Genomic DNA, 21,210 nt, shown 5'->3' on the forward strand with positions numbered 1-21,210 from the left:
TGAGATTTTCCGATTCCACTAAGTTTCTGTCCATATCAATCTAGTTTTAAATCACTTCATTTTGCACATCCTCTTAGCAATTATTTGTAGTTTGTACTTGATTAATATACTCTTATGTTACTTTTTACATATTCCTATATCTTTTCTATATATGTTGTATTTTCAACTAAAAGATAATGCCTCAAGTGTTAAATACTGTATGTGCTGTTCAACAATGCTTCATGTGCTGCAGAAAGACAGACCCTCAGTAGATGGGCAGGCTACCTACCTCCTTTTGAAACATATTCTCTGGATCAGTGTGATCTGCCTTGAAAGGGAGTTTAGATACATAGGTTCTGTTTTTTTGTATTTCACTCATATATTGTGTGACTTTGAGCAAATTCATTCCTTCAGTGTTCAGTTTAAGAACAAATTAAGAAAAGAAACAGTTTCCTAAAGAAAAACATTTTAGAGTTACAGAAGCATTTGTATGTTGGTAACATTTCTCCATAAATATTTAATGTAATATACAAGTCTGGACTGGTCAATTTTAATCTTTCCTTGGAATTTCCATAGAAAAGTCCATGTAGCAGAGACACTGAAATAATGTTATATAGAAAATATTAACTATAGAAAGAACCATAGCTTCTTCATAGAGAAGAACCAGAGATAATATCCTGGGTTTTTGCAGTACTTAAGCTACTCCTTAGTTGTCTCACAAAGGAATTTAGTGCAGAGGAACACATTCAAGGAATTATTGAGGTTCAGAATAAGACTGTACAAAGTGTAAGAGTGTTTTCTATAATAGTTTCTATAATAGTTTTCAAATAGTTAAATTAAGAGTCATTCATTCTCTGGCCTCTTTCTCCATCTACACTGTCTTCTGGCGACAATAAAGTGCACCCTATACATGAAAGCAATTTCTAACAATGCCAAATCAACAGCAGTTTCTAGGTCATTTCCATTGCTTCCTCCATGAAAATGTACAACATTTAGGTTATTCCATGTATTTCCCCCATGCCCCAAAATTGTTAGGTTGCCAGAGAAAACTGATCAGGTAATGAATTACTGTTTGCCTTCAGGTAGTCATTCTAAGTACATACAAAATCAGACATTAACATGAAAATATGAGGGGAAGAAAAACATCAAACCACAGAATTCAGTTTTAGTTTTACTGACATTTATATACCACACTTCCTGTTTATGATTTCAAAAGTGCAGCCATGCAGTGCTTCTATTAAAAACTGAGTAATTGGGAACACTTTTGAGGATTAAAATGGCAACTTACTCAAAGGAAAAAAAACCCCACTAAATTTACTGTTTGTGGAATTGTTATCTTTGTTGTGTAAAAAGTTGAATATTTTTCAAACATCATTTACTAATAGTGTAATTAAAAGGGAACTTGATGGCCTTGTGCCTTTAAAACAAGCAGCCCAGTTGAGAGTCTTAGTTCTGAATTTGACTAGTTGTTGGGATAAGGAAACCAAGCCAACGCCCTTCTAATCTATATCTATCTATATCTATATATCTATAAAGGTAATTCTTGCAAACATTTGCTTTTTTCCCCTCATTTTGAGATTTCAGTTGCCTGTTGTTATGCATTAATTAACAATTAGTTCTGGCTGAAGGAGGGAAAGGGTAGAAGTGAATACAATTCTTAAATGAAAGGTCCTTTCTTCCACTACTAACTTATTCTATTTGAAGCATAATTGTATGAGTTAATTTAATTTTGGTGATCACTTCAGAATGTGTGTGTGTGTGTGTATGTGGAGAGAGAGCACCCAAGTGAGCAGTGGCTGCTAGCTAGACATCAAAATCCATGTTGTCACTTCTTCTTGGCCATACAGATAAGCTTATTCCCAGCCTCCCTTGCAGTTAGCTGTGGACATGTGACTTAAGTTACAGCCAATGGAATGAGAATGGAAGTTATATGTACTACTTTGAGTCCCCGCCCCTAAAAACTCCCCTTCCTACAGGCTGAAAGAGAAAAGACCCCCAGGGAGATCTTGGAACTTTGGTACTGAAAGCTTAGGTACAGAAAGACCTTGAAAACTAAGTACTGAAGTACTTGTTTATTTTAGCAAGAAACAAACTTGAGCCATTATACATTTTGGGGTTGATCTGTTAATGACAATTAGCTTACCGTAATTAATTCAATGTACAAAACTTATATTTGCAGTGTCCTGTGATGTACAACTCCCATGGGCAACATTTACATTGTAATGTATGTAAATGGAATTTCCTGAAGCACAATTAAGAGGCTACAGGTATGTATACATATGGATATATATAAATGTTCCCCCCAGGGGTTGTGTAACATTGTAGCTCTGCCGAACCACTCCAACTTCTCTCTTGGGTTTTATTTTGTAGGAGTATCCATTTGTGTAAAGGCACTTCCCTTTTGTGTTTGTGGTAATAAATTAAGGTGGAGTGGATCATCCAACAAGAATCTTAAGGGGAAACTGTATACTTATGAACCACATCAGACCTCTTTGTTAGATTTGTTCAACTGTGTTAGCTACAGACTCTTATAACCTATTACCCTCTGGCATGCATTAGGCCAACAGAGAGTGTTAGGAGCGCCCTTCCCCTCTGCCCGCCAAGCTTACTGCTGTGAGTCATAAAAACTTTTCTGGGCTTCATTTTCCTTTTCTGTAAAATGAGAGCTGGATTATATGACCCCAAAGATCCCTTCACTAAAATTCTACTATCTATGACTACAATGTCCATAGCTATTGGTAGAAATAATTGTTAATGTGAATGTTCCTTCAGATTCCAAATTGATACTGTATAGGTGCTTAAAAGTAACTTGAAGTTATAAAAGAGATGTTTAACTTGCACCAGTTCACAAAGAGGCACAACAGAGGTTCTACTCTTCTCCCAAACAAAAACTATTAAATTGAAAAGATTTTTAACTCACTCAGGATATTTTTTAGAGTAATTTTAAAGCACTATCTCACCTCTCTGATTTCTTTACTCAGTTGGTGAACTATCAAACCAATGCAGAATTTGACATTTATTAAAACAATATACCATATTACAAAAAGCCCTAAATAGCAGATTGTGCAGTTGTTCGCTGAATTTAGCAGTTAAAACCTTAAGTTTTACTTCTCCTAATAGTATACTTATGTTCTACTGTTTCAACGTAATAACAATTAATACTATAACAAGTTCAAGATCATGGCAAAATCACCAAAGTCATAGTTACTTTTGTCATAGTTAACTAAGTCATATATGACTTAGTGCTAAATCACATTTTTGTTATAGCTGACAAAAATGAATCTACCTATTTGTCTGCTGGTAGGGATTTAATCTCATGGATTTCAGCTTTGGTTAAAACTAAAAATATACATTATCCAGACTTGATGCAGGCATGGAATTGGCTTTAATTCACATTCTTTTGCTTTGGGAGAGCTGCAGAAATATGGACCTTGCTCAGGGATGATGCTATTTTAGAAAGGAGAAAGGACAGGCTGTATATCATTGTCCAAAGTAGAGTTTTTACGTTAAGAGAAAGCCATGTATAGGCTGGAGTAGATGAGAAGAAGAAATCACAGTAACTTTTTTTTCCCCAAAAGGAACAAGACAGAGAGCTTGCAATAGTATTTTGAGTACCAATAGGCAAGTATGGATTCTAAATATCCTTAGATAATTGGAGAAATTAGGAAACAGTTTTTAATATAAACGCATAGATAAATAAATTTTGGTATATCCATATGTTGGAATGCTCTGCAGATGTTAAAAACATGTTTTCAAAACATAAAACAACATGAGAAAATGATCATTATGAACTACAAATCCTTTATTGCTATCAAACAGGAATCAATCTTATTCTTTCCAACGTCTGTAGCCTTCCTCATGCCATTTCCTCCCCACCCCCAGTATAAATAAGAGCATAATGGAAGAAAGGTTTTAAGGAGAGATGCACAGACAGTGAATTTTAAAGCTTGAAGGGATTTCAGAGATCATTTAGTCAAAATTCATCGTTTTGCAAAGGAAACTGACACTGGAAAATTAAATGTCTCACTTAAGGTCTCAATATCAGCATTGCTACTTGCCAAAACCTGGGTTTCCTTGATCCCCAAATCTGGCACATTTTACCTTCTGCTGTAACATGCTACATCTGAGGTTGGGTCAGACCAGATTAGAGAGAGTACTTTTGGAGAGGGTGGGTACAGGGCACAATGGTAATGGAATGGTAATGATCAGAGTCATAAAATATCTGTGGAGATCATCTATTTCCTAATAATTCTAAATCTTTAACTTTTTTCTTACTCAGTACTGCTTTAAAAATTCTTGGGGGAGAACTCAGATCACTTCTTTGTCTCACATAAATAACACTAAGTAATAAAAGTGACTAGATTACAACTTATGACTTTTACTTATTTGTTCATTTGCTTTTGTCTGTCTCTTCCACTAGAATGTATCTTCCAGGAGGGCAGGCCTATATCTTTTTGCTTACTCCAACTCCCTTCTAGCAAGTGTTTGACACATAAAAGATGTTCAATAAGTATTGGTGAGTGAATTATTAAATCATAACTACTACAAAGCAGTAATCCTTATTTGCTTTGGCTCGATTTCTTCTGGAGGTTTTCCCAAGTTTTGTGATTCCATCACCATTCTAAATTAATTTTAGAATTGGGTGAAGGTGCTCTATTCTTCATATGCTCTGAAGTTCATTCTAGCACAATTGAACTGTTCTATAATATTAATTTTGGTACTCTTAAACTCTTGTGCCAAATTTGCTAAATTTGGGAATGACCTTGATCTGTAATTTTATTTAGGTTTTTATCCACAGATGAATGTGTAATTCACCACCATGAATTAGTGGTGTGCATGTGAAATTAAACTGATGATGAGTCAGGAGGCAACACTGTTGGGTGAGCAAATTTGGAAATAGGAAAAAAGAGATGGTAATACCTTGAAAAATAGAAGTATTAGGCTGAAATAAGTATACATATAAACTTCTATCTCAAATTAAGTGTAAGTTTCAAACCTGATAAAAAGAAGTAACTAATATTTTGAAGAGTGGATTTTTCCTTAAAGGTAAGATATTAAAATAAAAACAAAGCAAAACAAAAACACTGAGCCTAAATTTAAACATTAATCTCAATTTTAAAAGGTAGGCCTCATACCTTTTTCTCCTTAGGTATTTTCAATACAAATATATGTAGAGAATTAAAAGAGATATATTTTTTTTAACAGCAAAATTTTTACCAGATGAAGAAGCTTAAAAATGTTGGCCTTGTAGTCTATTTCTAGGAATTCATCCTAATTTAGGAAATAATCTGAAATGCTAAAATAGATTTATGCATAAAAAGTTCATAGCAACATTATTTATAAGAAAGTAAGGAAAATAGCTTAAATGACCACTTAAGGAAACACTACTCCACACAAGGATCATTATGCAGCCATTGAAAATGTTTTTAAAGAGTTTTAAATAACTTGAGGAAACATTTCTGATAAATCGTTATGAAAAAAAGACAGTGTGCTCAAGCAAACAGTTTAAACTTCATAAGCTTAAAAAACTGCGTGGAAATATGTCAACCAATAGTCAGTTACCTCTAAATAAAGGAATTATTGGTTATTTTTTTCTTGCTGTCTCTTTAAAAAATATTTTTTCTTTATTTTATTTAAACATATTTTCAAATTTTTCTTCACTTACATGTACTACTTTTATAATCAGAAAAAGAAACCTATTACTTGGTGTAGATATGTGTTTATGTCCCAATGATGTGTTTTCAGTATCATCAAGAGTATAAATATTGTTGCCCAAAAGAAAAGTTTGATATTGATTTAAATCCAAATAATGGAGTTTCCAAAACAAACACTGGTACATATCCTATAACTTGTAAAATTATAGTGGTTTAGTATAATTTATTAATTATTTCGACATAGCAGGCTCTTAGTATGTTCGTTGATGATGAGATGGTTAGAGAAGGGATACCTCAATTAATTTACCAAGTTCCTTGAATCTGTCAGTTAGCAACTCTCCCACCAAGAGATTAATGATATAGTCTTATGTTAAAAAGTTGTCCATAAAAATCTCCCGTAGTTTGTGTGGTGCACTTTTGCAAACTATTATTTTGTACTTCAAAAATAACAGTCTCTTAAGTGCTAATTTTTTACAGACACAAAAGGGAGAAAAATTGATTCTTACCTTGTTTATATTGGCCAGCTATGAGCTTCAAGTAAGATTCTGTGATCTGTAAACCACCAGTAAAAAAGGTTTCTTGTGGAAATAACTGGCAACAATACTTACCTTGTAAGGTTGTTATGTTTTAGAAATCATGTATATAAAGTACCCAGCATAGTACATGGCACCTAGGCATTCAGTAAATGGTGGCTATTATAATAATACAATATATAATATTACTATGACTTATTATCTGTTATATATAGGTTGAGTTGAAAAAATATGAAGTGCAGTCTATTTAAAAACATTATTCTAGACTTTCAGATAAAGATGGGGAGTGAAGGCTGATCACAAAATCTTCCTGCCCAAATACTTTACAAAATAGTTTGCGCGAAACACAGAACAGTAAAAACTTCTTTAAAAACCTTATCAGGGACTTCCCCGGTGGCGCAGTGGTTAGGAATCTGCCTGCCAATGCAGGGGACACAGGTTTGAGTCCTGGTCTGGGAAGATCCCACATGCTGTGGAACAGCTAAGCCCGTGCGCGACAACTACTGAGCCAGTGCTCTGGAGCCTGCGAACCACAACTGCTGAGCCTGAGTGCCACAACTACTGAAGCCCGTGCGCCTAGAGCCCATGCTCCGTGACAAGAGAGGCTACCGCAATGAGAAGCTTGCGCACCGCAACGAAGAGTAGCCCCCGCTTGCAGTAACGAGAGAAAGCCCGCGCGCAGCAACGAAGACCCAAGGCAGCCAAAAATAAATAAATAAATAAATTTATAAAAACATTACCAGAAGCAGCAAGAAAAAAGAAATGTCTGCAACCTAAGCCAATGAAAGCCAAAAAAATACTATTATTTCAAAATAAATAAATAAATAAATTTGGATCAGCAAGAAACGAAGTAAGCATGGCTGGAAATCAAATTCTCACCAAAAGAAAAGACTGGCAATCCCAGCACATTCCCTAGTCAATTCATCAAGATGATTATGCCTTGTCTCCTCTCTCCTAAATCTCCCACATTTCCCTGCTCCTCACTTCAAACTCTCATTTCATTGATAAATACAAGCTATCACAAGAGAAACTCCTTTTTCCCGCGTTATACCTATCAACCTGACTTCATCTGTACTCATATATACTCTCCCTTTATAAAGGGTCAACTCTCCCTGCTCTTATCTAAGGCAAGCCCCTCTACTTGTACCCTGGATCCCATCTTTTCTTGTATAGTCAAGGACTGTGCTCCTGTGATTACCCCCTCCATTTCCTGCATCCTCAGTTTCTCTCTCTTTACTAGATTATTCCAATCAGTAAACATACTGTAGTATTTCCTTCTAAAAATACCATCACCCTAGACCTCATATACTCCTCCACTTACTTGGTGAGTAGGAGCCCATTTTTTCTGCTCCCTTTTATAACAAACTTTTAAAAGGTTGTCTGTACTTGGCAGTTTCCACTTCCTCACCATACATCATCTCTTCAGTCCATTCCAATTAGGATTATTGTCTCCATAGCTCCACCTAAACTGCTCTTGTTGAGATCATCAGTTACCTTCTTGCCAGATCATTTTCCTTTTCCCAAATGTTTGGGACTCCCAGGCATATTCCTCACCCTTTTTTTTTTCACCATAATATTAATTTCCCCCTCAGTCATCTTATCCAATTTTTCTGATTTTAAATATTGTCTGTGTTCTTAGGACTCCTTAAATTTGTATTCTATCCCTAATACCTTTGTCGAGCTCCATATCTACCAACTCCACTCAGATGTCTAATAAGGACTGCAAAGTTAACTCATTCAAAACAAACATATTGATTTTCTTCTCCCTCTCAATTTACTTCTCCCCAAGTTTCCCCCATGTCAACAAGTGGCATTATTTTCATCCAGTTGCTCAAGACAAAAACCTAGAAGTCATCCTTAATTCCTCTTTGTGCCAGTTATTAGGCTGTTATCTCTTAGTAATAAACCATTCCATACTCTGATGCTGGGATTGGGACTCTGCAAGCTACATTTCTGTACTTTGCCAGCTGAATCCTTGCTACAGTCTGTCAGTAAGTGACATTAGAAAAAAAAACCAAAAGTCAAGAAGAGGGAAAAAGAACTTGCTCCTCCTTGTTGGCTTTCTGCACCTGCCAGCATTGCCCCAGTTATGGACCTTCAGCCTCACAGCAGCAGTTAGCCCCAAATTTCAACTATTTTCCACTTTCCTAGAACCAGCCCCAGCATACCTCTCAGAGGCACCAGCAGCAAGTGGGCAGCACCCCCTGCCCCAGGTCAGGGTTCCAACTCTGCTGGGTCTCCCCTCCTAGCCCTGGGGTTCTAGTAACTTCACGTCTTCCCAAGTTTATCCAGGACTAGGTTACTTCCTGAAGTTATTATATTATCTCAGTGCTCCCCTTTTCCTTTTTCAGTTAGACAACACCTGTTTGACCAATTCTTTATACTCGATTTATTGCTGTTGAAATACTTAGCAGCAGCCAGAGTGACTCCTCTAAAGCATATATCATCTCCTTGCTCCTCATCACAGTTGGAACAAAATTCAGCCTCCTCTTTCGGGCCTTCAGCCCCTTTTGTGACCCGGCCTATCCAATTTTCTAGTCTCACCTCTCACCAGTTTCTGATCACTCATTCAGCTCTAATCATTCTGTCTTGAACACACCACTTTTCCACTGCAGGGCCTTTGTACTTGCTCTTCTCTACATCTGGATTGCCCAGGTCTTTGCCTGTCTCACAGCCTCGTTCCATTCATGTTTATTCTCAAATGTCATCTCGGAGAGGCCTACTCTCACTGCATTATCTAAAATGCACAATTCCCGCCCCCCCTCCATTTCCTTACCTGGGTTTCTTATTCTCACTACCTGACTTTGTTATGTTTATTTCTCCCTCCCCTATTCTCAAGTAAAAAGCTTCATAGCTTCACATAAAGGAAGGGATGTGATCTTATTTACCACTGGTGCTGGCACTCAATAAATTCCAGTTGACAACTGAATTTAATAAGTGAATGCAGAAGAAAAGTGGACCAAAGTAATTGCAAACAAGATAATATGCAAGTTAGACAAAGACAACATGATATAGCCTAATTCAACTAACTCCCTGAGTACATAATGCAACAAATGAATCAGAAAAAGCACTTAAAGATGTAACAGAAGAGAATTTCCACAAAATCATGCAAGAACTGAATCTGCAGAATAAAATGTTCAAAGGAAAATGGACATATACTATTCATATCAAGGCATATACTGGTTAAGCTATTAGCCATGAAGAATGAAGGAAAAACTTCAGACCTCCAGGCCGAAAACTAAATAACTTATCAGAGGGAGGAAATCATGCTGGCCTTAGACTTCCTCTAAGCAATATTCAAAGCCAGAAAACAAAGGAAAAATGTTTGCAGTCTTAAGGCAAAGCCAGCATGACCCCAAACTATGATATCTAAGTAAGTGACATTCAGAAATTGATGAAAAAGGCAAACATAACATCCACGAATCCATGTAAAAAAAAAAAAAAAACTACTTAGTGAAGAGCAGATAGCTAAGTGATGAATCAAAATTAGTAAGTAGGAATTGAGGACTGAGGTGTGTTGCGACCACTAGATTTTAAAATAGAGATCAAGACCAAATGACCAAAGGAATTAAGGTTACAAAACAGAAACGTTAAAACCTTCACTTTAAAAAATAATCACATAAATAAAAATATATCCTTTTCATAGCAGAGTCAACTTGCATTTCTAAATTGGAAACATACAGATAAAAAAATCTCCAAACTCTTAATTTTTTAAACTTTGGATATTTTAGGAAATAAGATCTCTTGCGGCAAAGAAACATTTTTCTAGAGTTCAGCGATTCCTTCAGCTTATCTTACTACTACCAAATTCAAATAATTTTAACACTTTAAAAATTTAAAAAGTATGCACATTCTCATCTTAAATAAGATTATCTTATTTGTATAAGTGCATAGAAATATGCCTACCACGATGGTCACTTAATATTGATGGTAAAATCTGGGATCTGAGGAGATTTAAAAACCTTCCTGTAACTTTCTATATTGTTTGAATTATTTATAAATGAACATGTGTTGTTTTTATGAAACCAATAAAAACACTATCCTTAAAATACTATTATATACAACAATGAATATACTTAATACTACTGAACTGTACATTTTTAAATTGTTAAGATGGTAAAGTTTGTTATGTGTTTTTTTTACCACAATTAAAAATAAAAAATACTATTATAAAAATTATGATATAAAATAGGTCCAGCCATTATGGCTTTACAGATGGATTTTGACTATCCCAAATTCTCCTCAAATCAGTTTTTTCCACCAAAGATTACCCCTCAAATTATACCCTTCACATAATACTTTGTACTTGCTTATACCTTATCTAATTTAATTTTAGAAACAGAGACCATTCACTGGCAGACATTGTTATAAGTATGCAAAACGAAAAGGTGCATGTAAAAAGTAACTAATATGTTGTATTACTCTATTAAATATCTTAGTGTTATTAAAATGTAAATATATGTCATTTGATTTACATATTTTGGTGGAAATCTTTTAATGATTTTTTTTCTGATTGTTAAAATATGTGCCCATTTTAGAAAATATGAAAAAGGTAAAAATCACCATAATTACATAATATACTTTGGTATATTTTTTCTCCCAACCCTTGAGGAGAAATAGTTTTATAACCTAAAAGATTTATCTGTACATTAAATTAAATATTAGTGTTTCTCTGTGGCATTAAGTATTTTTAGTGGTTGCAAAAATTCCATTAGATTGATGTACCATGGTTTATTTGATCACTCCTTTACTACTGAATATTCAGATTGTCTCCTCTCTATAGGTGCTGTAATGACCATATATAAATCTTTGACTTCATATCTGACTAATTTTTTTAGGATTGGTTCCTGGAAGTGGAACTGCTATTATCAAAGATTTGGACATTTTTGACTCCAGAAAAGTAATATAGTAATAGATGAGTTTGTAAATTTCATTGCATTCTTAGCAACACTAGCTGTTAGCACTTCTTTTCTTTTTTTAACATCTTTATTGGAGTATAATTGCTTTACAGTGTTGTGTTTCTGCTGTATAACAGAGTGAATCAGCTGTATGTATACATATATTCCCACATCCCCTCCCTCTTGCGTCTCCCTCCCACCCTCCCTATCCCACCCCTCTAGGTGGTCATAAAGCACTGAGCTGATCTCTCTGTGCTATGCTGCTGCTTCCCACTAGCTATCTATTTTACATTTGGTAGTGTATATATGTCAATGCAACTCTCTCACTTCGTTCCAGCTTACTCTTCCCCCTCCCCATGTCCTCAAGTCCATTCTCTACATCTGAGTCTTTATTTCTGTCCTGCCCCTAGGTTCTTCAGAACCACTTTTTTTTTTCAGATTTCATATATATGTGTTAGCATACGGTATTTGTTTTTCTCTTTCTGACTTACTTCACTCTCTATGACAGACTCTACATCCATCCACCTCACTACAAATAACTCAATTTTGGTTCTTTTTATGGCTGAGTAATATTCCATTGTATATAGGTGCCACATCTTCTTTATCCATTCATCTGTTGATGGACACTTAGGTTGCTTCCATGTCCTGGCTATTGTAAATAGTGCTGCAATGAACATTGTGGTACATGACTGTTTTTGAATTATGGTTTTCTCAGGGTATATGCCCAGTAGTGGGATTGCTGGGTCGTATGGTAGTTCTATTTTTAGTTTTTTAAGGAACCTCCATACTGTTCTCCATAGCGGCTGTATCAATTTACATTCCCACCAACAGTGCAAGAGGGTTCCCTTTTCTCCACACTCTCTCCAGCATTCATTGTTTGTAGATTTTTTGATGATGGCCATTCTGACTGGTGTGAGGTGATAACCTCATTGTAGTTTTGATTTGCATTTCTCTAATGATTAGTGATGTTGAGTGTCCTTTCATGTTAGCACTTATTTTCCATCTCTGTCAATCTGATGGGAAGACTCTTTCTGTAATTTAGTTTGATAAAGTTGCATTTTTGCTGATACACTCATATTAATAACTTTACTATTTCAAGGACTTATAATTCTTTGTCTTCTTCTGATGCTTAACAGAGCCTTGCTAAGATACAGAAGAAATGTATTTTTTTATTGGCTTTGGCAGCATTTCTTTTAAAATACATTATATCTTGAACACATAGAAAGGTGAAGAAAAATAACATCAAAAAGGATCCAAATTATTTTACTTAATAAAAAGTAAGATTGTATTCAATTCTTAATGTAGTCTTAGAGCATTATTACTATCAGCCAGCAATATCATATTTTATTTATTGAATTTATTGAAATCATATTGAATTTATTGCTTAATGTGCCATTTTTACTACAGCACTTTTCAAAATGCTTCAAAATGCTTAGTCTATAAGGTTAAGAAAAACATTCACTAGATAACTACTTTGAAATAATTTCCTCAACTCTGCCTTCATTCAAGAGGCCTAAAAACAGACTGGCCCACTTTCAACTTTCTTTCATGTTATCTTTGCTATGAAGTCATTCTATAGATAGGTTAATAAGCATTCTGGCATACAGAAAAATAGTTTCTGTAAAACTATATAGCATAGTTTGGCTGGGGTTGTTCCTCCTTCAGAACTGCATTACGTAATTTTAAAGTGTTTACTTAAGCTCCTTTGGGCTGCCCCATGGTAGCTATGAAGTCACTGAGAATTAGGAACAGTTTGGGGCCTGATAACAAAGTCTATTAGTTTAATGTGAACAGTTTGTCAATTTTTTTTTTTTATCACTGCCATATAAGGAACTTTAAAAACAAGGATATTAATTCATTTTATTTTTTTAAAAAGTTTGCTACTTCAAAAATCATTAAGAAATATACACAAAAAGGGTTCATAAATGTACATTTGCTCATTACCTAAATGTACTTATTTTAAAACCCGTACTCTATAGCATGAATTCACAGTGTGATTTTGACTCATAAATAATTATGCAAAATTACCAAAATGTATAGAGCACAGCCTTTAGGAGAGTATGAATTATTAAAATGGCCTAAGCACTATTTCTATCTGTAAGTCATAAAGGAAGTTTTCTATGAGAACATCAAAGATATATAAATTATAATAATATCAGCTTTGGGAGAATTTAAAAAGATACTTGGTTATAAGATTATTTTATCTTGATTACACAGAGAAAGGTAGTATCTTCAGTTCCTTAGAGAGAGAACTCTTGAGCTCCTTTACCAACTAAATAAGAATGTGTCATGCAATGTGCATTGTACAAGTGGGAGAAGAGTCATTCAGATTTTGTATGTTAATAATCAAGTGTTATATCACCTCAAGGAAACATGCAAATTCTTATAAAATACCTAAAATCTCAACCATCACTTTAGAATTACTGACTTTTATGAATCAACAAGCCCAAGTAAAGTCAAGATCCTGACATCTGGGACTTCCCTGGTGGCGCAGCGGTTAAGAATCCGCCTGCCAATGCAGGGGACACAGGTTCGAGCCCTGGTCCGGGAAGATCCCACGTGCTGTGGAGCAACTAAGCCTGTGCGCCACAACTACTGAGCCTGTGCTCTAGAGCCCACGAGCCACAACTACTGAGTCCGCTTGCCACAACTACTGAAGCCCATGTGCTCTAGGGCCCATGTGCCACAACTACTGAGCCCACGTGCTGCAACTACTGAAGCCCACGCTCCTAGAGCCCATGCTCTGCAATGAGAAGCCACCGCAATGAGAAGCCCGCGTGCCGCAATGAAGAGTAGCCCCCACTCACCGCAACTAGAGAAAGCCCGCGCGCAGCAACAAAGACCCAACGCAGCCAAAAAAAAAAAAAAAAAGACCCCGACATCTAAAAACATGTAACCCTTTAAATGTCATTTTGTTTTAATTATGTAACATGAGTTTATTATAAAATTACTTACAGGAATAATCTTGATAGCATTTTGTTTTTTAACTTTGAGAAGTCATTGATGGCCTTGCCAATGATCTAGTGAGGTCCAAAGTCAGGGACAATTCAAGGAGGGAATGGAAAAACTTTTAGGACCTGATTATCTCCTTGAAGGTGCAGCCACTGTGGGTGTCCTACCTAGCTTGGGAGAGAGAGAGGTGTCTGTGTACAGGAGGCCTGACCTGGAGGGGAGGGAGTGGTCATGAGGGAGAAAAATGGGGGACAATTATGAGACTGCCCACTCAGATTGGCTCTCGATTTGCTTTGCTGTAATGATGTAATGTTTGGGTTTTTATATTCCATTCTAATATCAAAAAGAGGATATTTATTTGGTTTCTTATGTTTAAACATTTTTCATATACAATATATTGTTTATACATCTATTTATCTGAAGTTAATATGTGTAGTGATTTTAAACACATGGCAGATTCTCTTCCCATTAAAAGGTAGAGTCTGATTCTCCTGTCTAGAATTGGTATAGCATTAGTGATTTGCCTCTAACGAACAGAATGTGGATAGGATGCCCCAGACTTCTACGCTTAGGTCATAAGTGATACAGTTTTACCTGGCCCTCAGTCTTGGGACCCTTGGAGCCCAGAGCCCTGTTGTGAGGAAGCCCACGCCACAAGGAGAGGCCATGTGCAGGTGTTCTGGCTGAAAGCCCTAGCTAAGGTGCCAGCCATACATGAGTACGGATTGCTAGGTGTGGAAGTGAACACGCCTTCGGATGATGCAAGCCTTCAGCCTATGAGCTGCCCCAGCTGACTCCCAGTGGACCGGAAACAAGCTGTCTGCAGAGCCCTACCCATACTGCATATTCATGAGCAAGTAATGTGTTTTAAACCACTAAGTTTTAGGGGTGGTTTGTTTTGTATTTGAGTCCCTGCTTCCATTAAATCTCTAGCTCAGGTTAGCTGTAACAACTAGGAACACTTTCCCTCCACTTTTCCTTGTTTCCCTAGCCAGACTGAGATCTTAGCACCTCCAGGTACTAATTGTGGATGATTAAGTGTGGTTTTGAAGTGCTGTTAGGAACAAAACCCACCATTATGGGGACCCATTCTAGCCAAAGTCCTTTTCCTTGAAGGCTTAGTGGTTGAGCAGGGGAAAAAGAAAGCTTGATGCCCTCCATCTCTCCTTTTCTTCTTCACTAGGTATCCCTAGTTTTAAAAAAGAGGGGAAAGCAAGATTTAATCTTCTCCTGCCCTCATCTCCCTTCTGAATTCAAATCTTTGGAAAGGTGCTTTCTTTTTCACTGAAAAGGTACACAGCCTTTTCAGTCTTATAAAGGGACCAAACCAGCCACAGCTTTTTATTCCTTATGAAGGAAGCAAAACAGAGTTCCTCCTCCTGAACCTGAGGCCACGTCTCCTCCCTCCCCAGACCAGAATGGGGATGGATCCCTTGCTCTGGCCCCACCAGCCAGTCACTTTCCCATCCCACCAACTCTTTCAAATTACCTTTCTTGAATCCCTCTTTTCTCTATCCCCACTGCCACTAGGTACACCGCAGTGGTTCTAGTTGATTCTTACTTAGATCACAGGATATTTTATTTTCCATCTTCCAGTTTCCAGGACCCCAACTGGTGTAATCTTTTCAAGGACCTGTAATCTTTTCATACCTGACCATGCATTTCCATTAAAAAAAAAAAATCCTTTCATGGTTCTCCCTTTCCTGCAGGTTTCAATCCTGAGGCCCAATAGTCATTTACTCACAAAGCAGCGTAAACCCTTGAAATTGTATGCAAAATTGTAGTAGAGGTCTATAGGTGCATTTTTTTTCCTGGAGAGAGACCAGATTGCTTTCCCTAGGTTCTCAAAAGGGTATGTGTTCCCCCAAAAGATAAAGACTTGCAGGTCTCAGGCTGAAGTCCAAACTCCCCAGCATGGACTACAAAGTCCTGTGTGACCTGGCCATTCTTCCAGCCTCCTTTCTTTCCCTTCTCTTTACCCCTTTCACATCCCACCCATTCTTACTTGGCTGTAGTTGTTCACTACAGGCCTTTGTACATGCTGCTTTGCTTGCTCAGCTTGGGAAATCTTTTCCTCTCTTCTTAGCTGGTCTAACTTTTGCCCATACAGGAAACTGCCTTCTTTCTTTTAAGAAGCACCTCAGGCCATGCTACCTACAGAAAGCTGTGCAGGCTAAGCAAGCTGGGTGTAAACTCTTGCCTCCCTGAATCCAGCCTAGCAATTGCTCTTTCTTTTAGCATCTACCTCCTGGATTTCCAAACTGGGGTGGGGGGTGGGAGAAAAGAAGATAAAACGTAAAGTAAAACCTGTAAAACAAGCAGTGACTAATAATTGTGCAGCACTTATACAGAAGAAGAACCCCAGGCTGTAGTATACATTTTTGTAGTGCTTTCTTGGGAGGGTGAGATTGGGTAGTAAATGTGTAGTTTATAGTTCCCTCAGAGTGTTGATAAATACAACACACACCTTCCTGTTAGAGACTATCCTATACGAATTTTCAACATCATCCAGTTTTCCTTTATTTTATGCCCAGCCATCAAATGGTGTTATGTATTTAACAAATAGTTAAATTAATAGTTCTGATATTCTGCCATCTACTAGGACTGCTGGGTCATTAATCTGAATTATTTCTCCTTGGTTCACGCAACACCACCCAAAAAAGACGGTCTAACATCATGATGTGTCCTTAAAATTCTCCATCTACCCAGGAAGATGTTCCAACTTTTTGAGATAAACCGTGTACTAAGTCTTTTCGTGAGACCTGCTTTGTTTTACAGCACAGGCTTTAAGTCAAGCCCTTTACTCTTTCAAAAAGTTAAGTCTTTTAATTGTTGCCTCGAAACAGAGCTCTTTGCCCTTCTTGGGCGGACGGATCTGAACGAAGTGTATTTCCCTGCTACTAACGCATAAACTTATAAATAGCGCTTACCGCGCTGAGTCACCAAAACCCGGAGTTTCCCCAAATAGCTTATAACGACTGCTGGAATCGAGTCCTCCAGAGCGGTGACAGGCTCGTATCACACACCCGCGAGGCTGGACCCTAGGCGGGTCCCCAACCACCCAGCTCCCGGAGAACGCGGGCAAAGCCACCTATTCCCAGCCAGGAGTTGAGTATCGGACCTTTTGAGCGCGGATGGCGCTCTCGGGACGCGGCCGGACTTGGCCTTGACCGCTCAGGGGCCGTCTCCGCCCCCTCCGGAGCTGGGAGCCGCAGGGGGCCGGCACAGGCCTCCGCCCTGCGCCGCCTGCTCACACAATGGGGCGCGTCGGGAGAGGACGGCCTCGGCACCCGCTCTGGTCCCAGGCCCAGGACTATGGGCAGCTGGGGGAGCAGCCAGGAGCTAGGGCGATAACGAAAACCCCCGTCTCCCCTCTGCCCACTCCCACACTTCGAAATGGCTGCAGCCGCTGGTTTGGGGGCTGGGGGAGCAAGGATGGGGGAGGGAGCGGAAGTGCCACCCCCTGCAGTCAGGGGATAGTGACGTCACCCCTACTGTCGGCCTGTAGCGGGGGCGTCTGCCCGTCACGTGACCCCAGCCCCCCCACTCGCAGCTGAATCCCGCGCGCGCGCGCGCGCGCTCCCTCCCCCAACCCCTTCTCCCCAACTTTCGCCCTCCCCGCTCCAGCAAGGCTGTCAACAGCGCCAGCTCCGCCCCCTCCCCCGCGCCCAGTGTAACCGCCACAGCGGCGCGGCGGGCGCTCGCGCTCAGGTCAGGGCTTCTGGAGGAGAGCATGCCTTATGTCCTCACCTAGCCCCCAGTTGACGGCGCGCTGGGTGCGTGGGCACCGGAGCCAGGGTGTGCGGTGGCGTGCGGCGACAGCGCTTCTCCGTTCAGCCCTCCCACAGCAACCGCAGGACGAGGTGGAGACGCCAGGTCCGAGCTCAGAGGGGGCGAGTTGTGCTCAGCAGCCTCCAGGTCCTGGCACGTCTCCGCTGGGGGTCGGCCCCCAGGCGGGAGCGGCAGCAGGGAGCCCGCCGTCGACCCCCTGCCCGGAGGCGCGCGCCTCCGCGGTGCTCCCGCCTCCACTCTCCCTGGCGCCTGGGCGGCGCACGCTACTCCTGGCTTCCTCGCGGGCCGCGGCGCGGCCACGGGCTGTACGACGAGGGGCAGGCGCGGACCATCTCCTTGAGCCCCCTCGGCCACCCCGCCGTGCACTGCTGGGGTTCCAGATTGGGTGGCTGTCACTGCTGCGCCTTGTTCCATTTTTTCCCCCCTCAATTCTCTTCTAAGTAGAGGCTTGGGGGAGGGAAAAGAAAACCCAGTGTAGAAAGGGGCGGTGCGGACTGACCTGTCAACGGCGGAGGAGGAAGACCCCCGGTCGGGGCGAGCTCTCGAGCCCGCGCAGGGACCGGAGCCCTGGGTTCGCGCGGAGCGGCGCGGCGCGGCGGGCAGCAGCTGTGCCTCAGCCAGGTGTCCCCTGTCGGCGGGGCCCGCGCTGCCGCGCCCGCCCCCTCCCCTGGCGCCGCGCTCTCCGCCCCATCGCCAGGGACCAGGGAACCCCCCAGCTCGATTTTTTGTGCAGTTTCAGCAAAGCTCCGAGGAAGTTGGTCCTTTTGTTCCACTATTTATAGATTGCGTCAACATTGCGAAAAGGAGAAGGCGGAGCGGTGGCCCCTCCCCCTCCCCTCCCTCCGCCGGCTCCTGGGAGAGAAAAGCCCCAGCACACGACCTAAGTACACAGCGCGCCAGCCGCCCGCCCGCCTCCGGCCTCCTGCTCGCCGCTTCCCCCTCCTCCCTGCCCGGGCCAGAGCGCTGCCAACCCCGTCACGTGCCCGCCCGGGAAAACCAGCTCCCCGGGGCTCCGCGCCGCCCGCCAGGCTCCGTGGCGGCGGCGGCGGCGGCGGCTGCCTCGCTCAGCTGTGCGCCCAGCTCGTGGGCTCCGGCCGTGGCCCAGGCGTCGCGCACAGCGTGGGCACCCGCACTCTAGTCACTCGGGGGGGGGGTAGCCGGGGTCCGCGACTCTTGGGTGTGCTCACAAGCCTTCCGTGCTTCCGCCCTCCTCCCCCACCCCGCCCAGTCTCGGGAGCGCCACCGCCCCGGCGCGGAGTGTGCGCGCGTTCGGGCCTCGCTGGGAGACGGGGGCCTGACTTGTCCTTCGCGCGGCCGCTTCCCCAGACGCTGGGATGCCAGGCCCCCCAGGCCCCCGCACGACTGGTTGTGGGCGGGGGACTGAGGGACGCCGGGGTGGCTGGCGGCAGCTCGAACGCTGGCCGGCGGAGCGCGGGAAGTACGGTGCGGCAGTGCCGAGACGCGCGGAGACGCTTTCCCTCCTCCGCAGGTGCAGCGGGGCGTTGCGCGAGCTCACTTACTGCTTCCCGGACATCTGCGGACCAAGGAGTTTGAGCTACAGTGGGGGTAATATAGTTTTTGAGGAGTTACTGGAAGTTAGATCTGTGACAACAACATTCGAACTTTTCTTTAAAACCTGATGACGAAATGATAGGCCCCGCCATACGCCCCGAAATGAAACTGAGCTCTCTTGCCGGCCTAAAGCCTCTGTTCCTGAGCTCGATGTAAACAAGGAGGGCGGTAAATACGAGAGGAAGGCCTTATTTTAACAAAACCAAGTGCAAGTAGCTGGTTTGAGTGTAATTTACCTTCGCAGCTTCCGGTCATTTCCCTAAGTGATCTATTTAGATCGCAGTCTAACTTTCCAGAGTCGGAATAAAATAATTTAGCCCTTCAGATCACGGGTGGAGGAAAGCCCGGGCTGAACTGGGACGAGTGCAGGAAACGCGTCGGACCTTTCCGGGCAGCTGGACAGTGTGGTAAACAGTCTGGAAGACTTATGTTATTTTCTAAAGAGTTTGGAGAGACTTTTCCGTTGCACCCCTCCTCGTTCGGGCTCAAGTGCAGGCCGGGGGTGGGGGCGGGACTCTGCATGGGCCCTTACCCGGAGCCGTGCTTCCTGGCCCTGCACTGGGAGCGTGCAGTCCTAGGGGAGCTTTCGCACGGGCCACACGGGGCAGCAACAAGCTTGCCTCTATTTGAGAAACCTTTACAGGTTTGGCTTTTTTTTTTTTTTTTTAATAAAGGGAGAGACCTTAGGCCATGGGTTCATCGATGTAGGATACGTGTGCTTTGCTCGCCATAAAGAGGGAGGCGAGATGAAGAAAAGCGAGCCTGTGCAGTGGTTGCTGGGTTTCCAAAGCGCAGAGCTGAGTGGACCAGCAGCAAATGGGGCTGGGCGTTAGTCCTCTCACACCTGATGGTGCTCAGGGCCTGGTGTGGGAGCCGGATCCCGGCTGTCGAGCCTTCTCTCTCGGTTTCCTTCCAGTTTAGTGAAAGGCCCCGGCCTCCTCTCTTCCCGCCTTTCTACCCTGCCTGTTCTTCTGTATTTGAAAGACACAGTCCTAAGAAGGCGAATTCGTTTCCGCGCCAATTTTGTTGCATCAATATCTACAAATCACGTTTCTTTGCGCGAAGAAAACAAGCCAGGGCCTCCTGGCTTTTCTCGCCCCTGCAAGGGACAGGGGTAGCCAGGCCTCAGCCTGAACCTTCCCCTCCCCCCGGTCCGGTTCGGACCGAACAGCGGTGTACCCATCACTTTGTCAGGACACGCGCTTTTCACTCCTACTTTGTTCTTCTGCAGTCTTCCCAGCTGCGGAGAGAAGGGAGCGAAAGCAAAACGAAAGCACCCGGGGCGCATCAGTCGCGGCGGCTTCCCTGAGCGCGGCGGTGGGAGGCCAAGGTCTGGGGTCGGAAGGCAAGGGTGGGCGCGGGGGCTGCGTGGAAACCGGGTGGCGGGTGGTCCCCGCAGGGCCCCCGGGAGCTGCCGGGAGCTCCATCGCTCCTCCTCCCTTGGGAAAAGCGACCGCGTGTGAGAATATACCGGACCCCAAGGAAAAATTTGGTCTGGGTCTTGAGTTGAAATTCGAGACTGATTGGGACCGTGCGGAGGGGTCTCAGAGGCAAAGGAGGGTGGCGCGGACACGAACGTTGGCCCCCGGCGGACGATCCCGGGGAGAGGTCCGGGCGAGCGGCAGCGCAGCGAGGGCGCGCAGAGGCCGCCGGGGAGTGGAGGCCCACGGAATTGTTGCTCCACTGAGGTTGCATAAGCAGCTCGCTTCCCCGCAAAAACCAGAGTTCTACGCGGTACAAGGACTTCAGGGAACTTTGGTGACAACCTCCGCGCCCGCCCTCCTCCCTCGCGGTAGTCACTGCGGGGACAAAGGCGGCCTGCGCAGACTT

The 21,210-nt window shown here is 42.3% G+C and overlaps 2 long non-coding RNA genes across 5 annotated transcripts in view; one reads left to right on the forward strand and one right to left on the reverse strand.

Moving 5' to 3' along the window:
• LOC133076435 (uncharacterized) overlaps positions 1 to 14,017 on the forward strand; it is a 33,543-nt gene extending 19,526 nt beyond the window's left edge. The window contains exons 4-5 of one of the 2 annotated variants that reach the window (XR_009697529.1): positions 2,159 to 2,246; positions 13,483 to 14,017. This is a non-coding gene — a long non-coding RNA (uncharacterized LOC133076435). Of the gene's footprint in view, positions 1 to 2,158; positions 2,247 to 4,399; positions 4,488 to 13,482 lie in introns of those variants that run through there. The other variant, XR_009697530.1, reaches the window with a different exon arrangement.
• LOC133076436 (uncharacterized) overlaps positions 1 to 18,535 on the reverse strand; it is a 102,586-nt gene extending 84,051 nt beyond the window's left edge. For all 3 annotated transcript variants that reach the window (XR_009697532.1, XR_009697531.1, XR_009697533.1), the window contains exon 1: positions 18,308 to 18,535. This is a non-coding gene — a long non-coding RNA (uncharacterized LOC133076436). The remainder of the gene's footprint in view (positions 1 to 18,307) is intronic.
• Positions 18,536 to 21,210: the final 2,675 nt, after the last annotated feature.

This window comes from Eubalaena glacialis, chromosome 16 (genome assembly GCF_028564815.1).
Source record: "Eubalaena glacialis isolate mEubGla1 chromosome 16, mEubGla1.1.hap2.+ XY, whole genome shotgun sequence".
Taxonomy (NCBI): Eukaryota; Metazoa; Chordata; class Mammalia; order Artiodactyla; family Balaenidae; genus Eubalaena; species Eubalaena glacialis.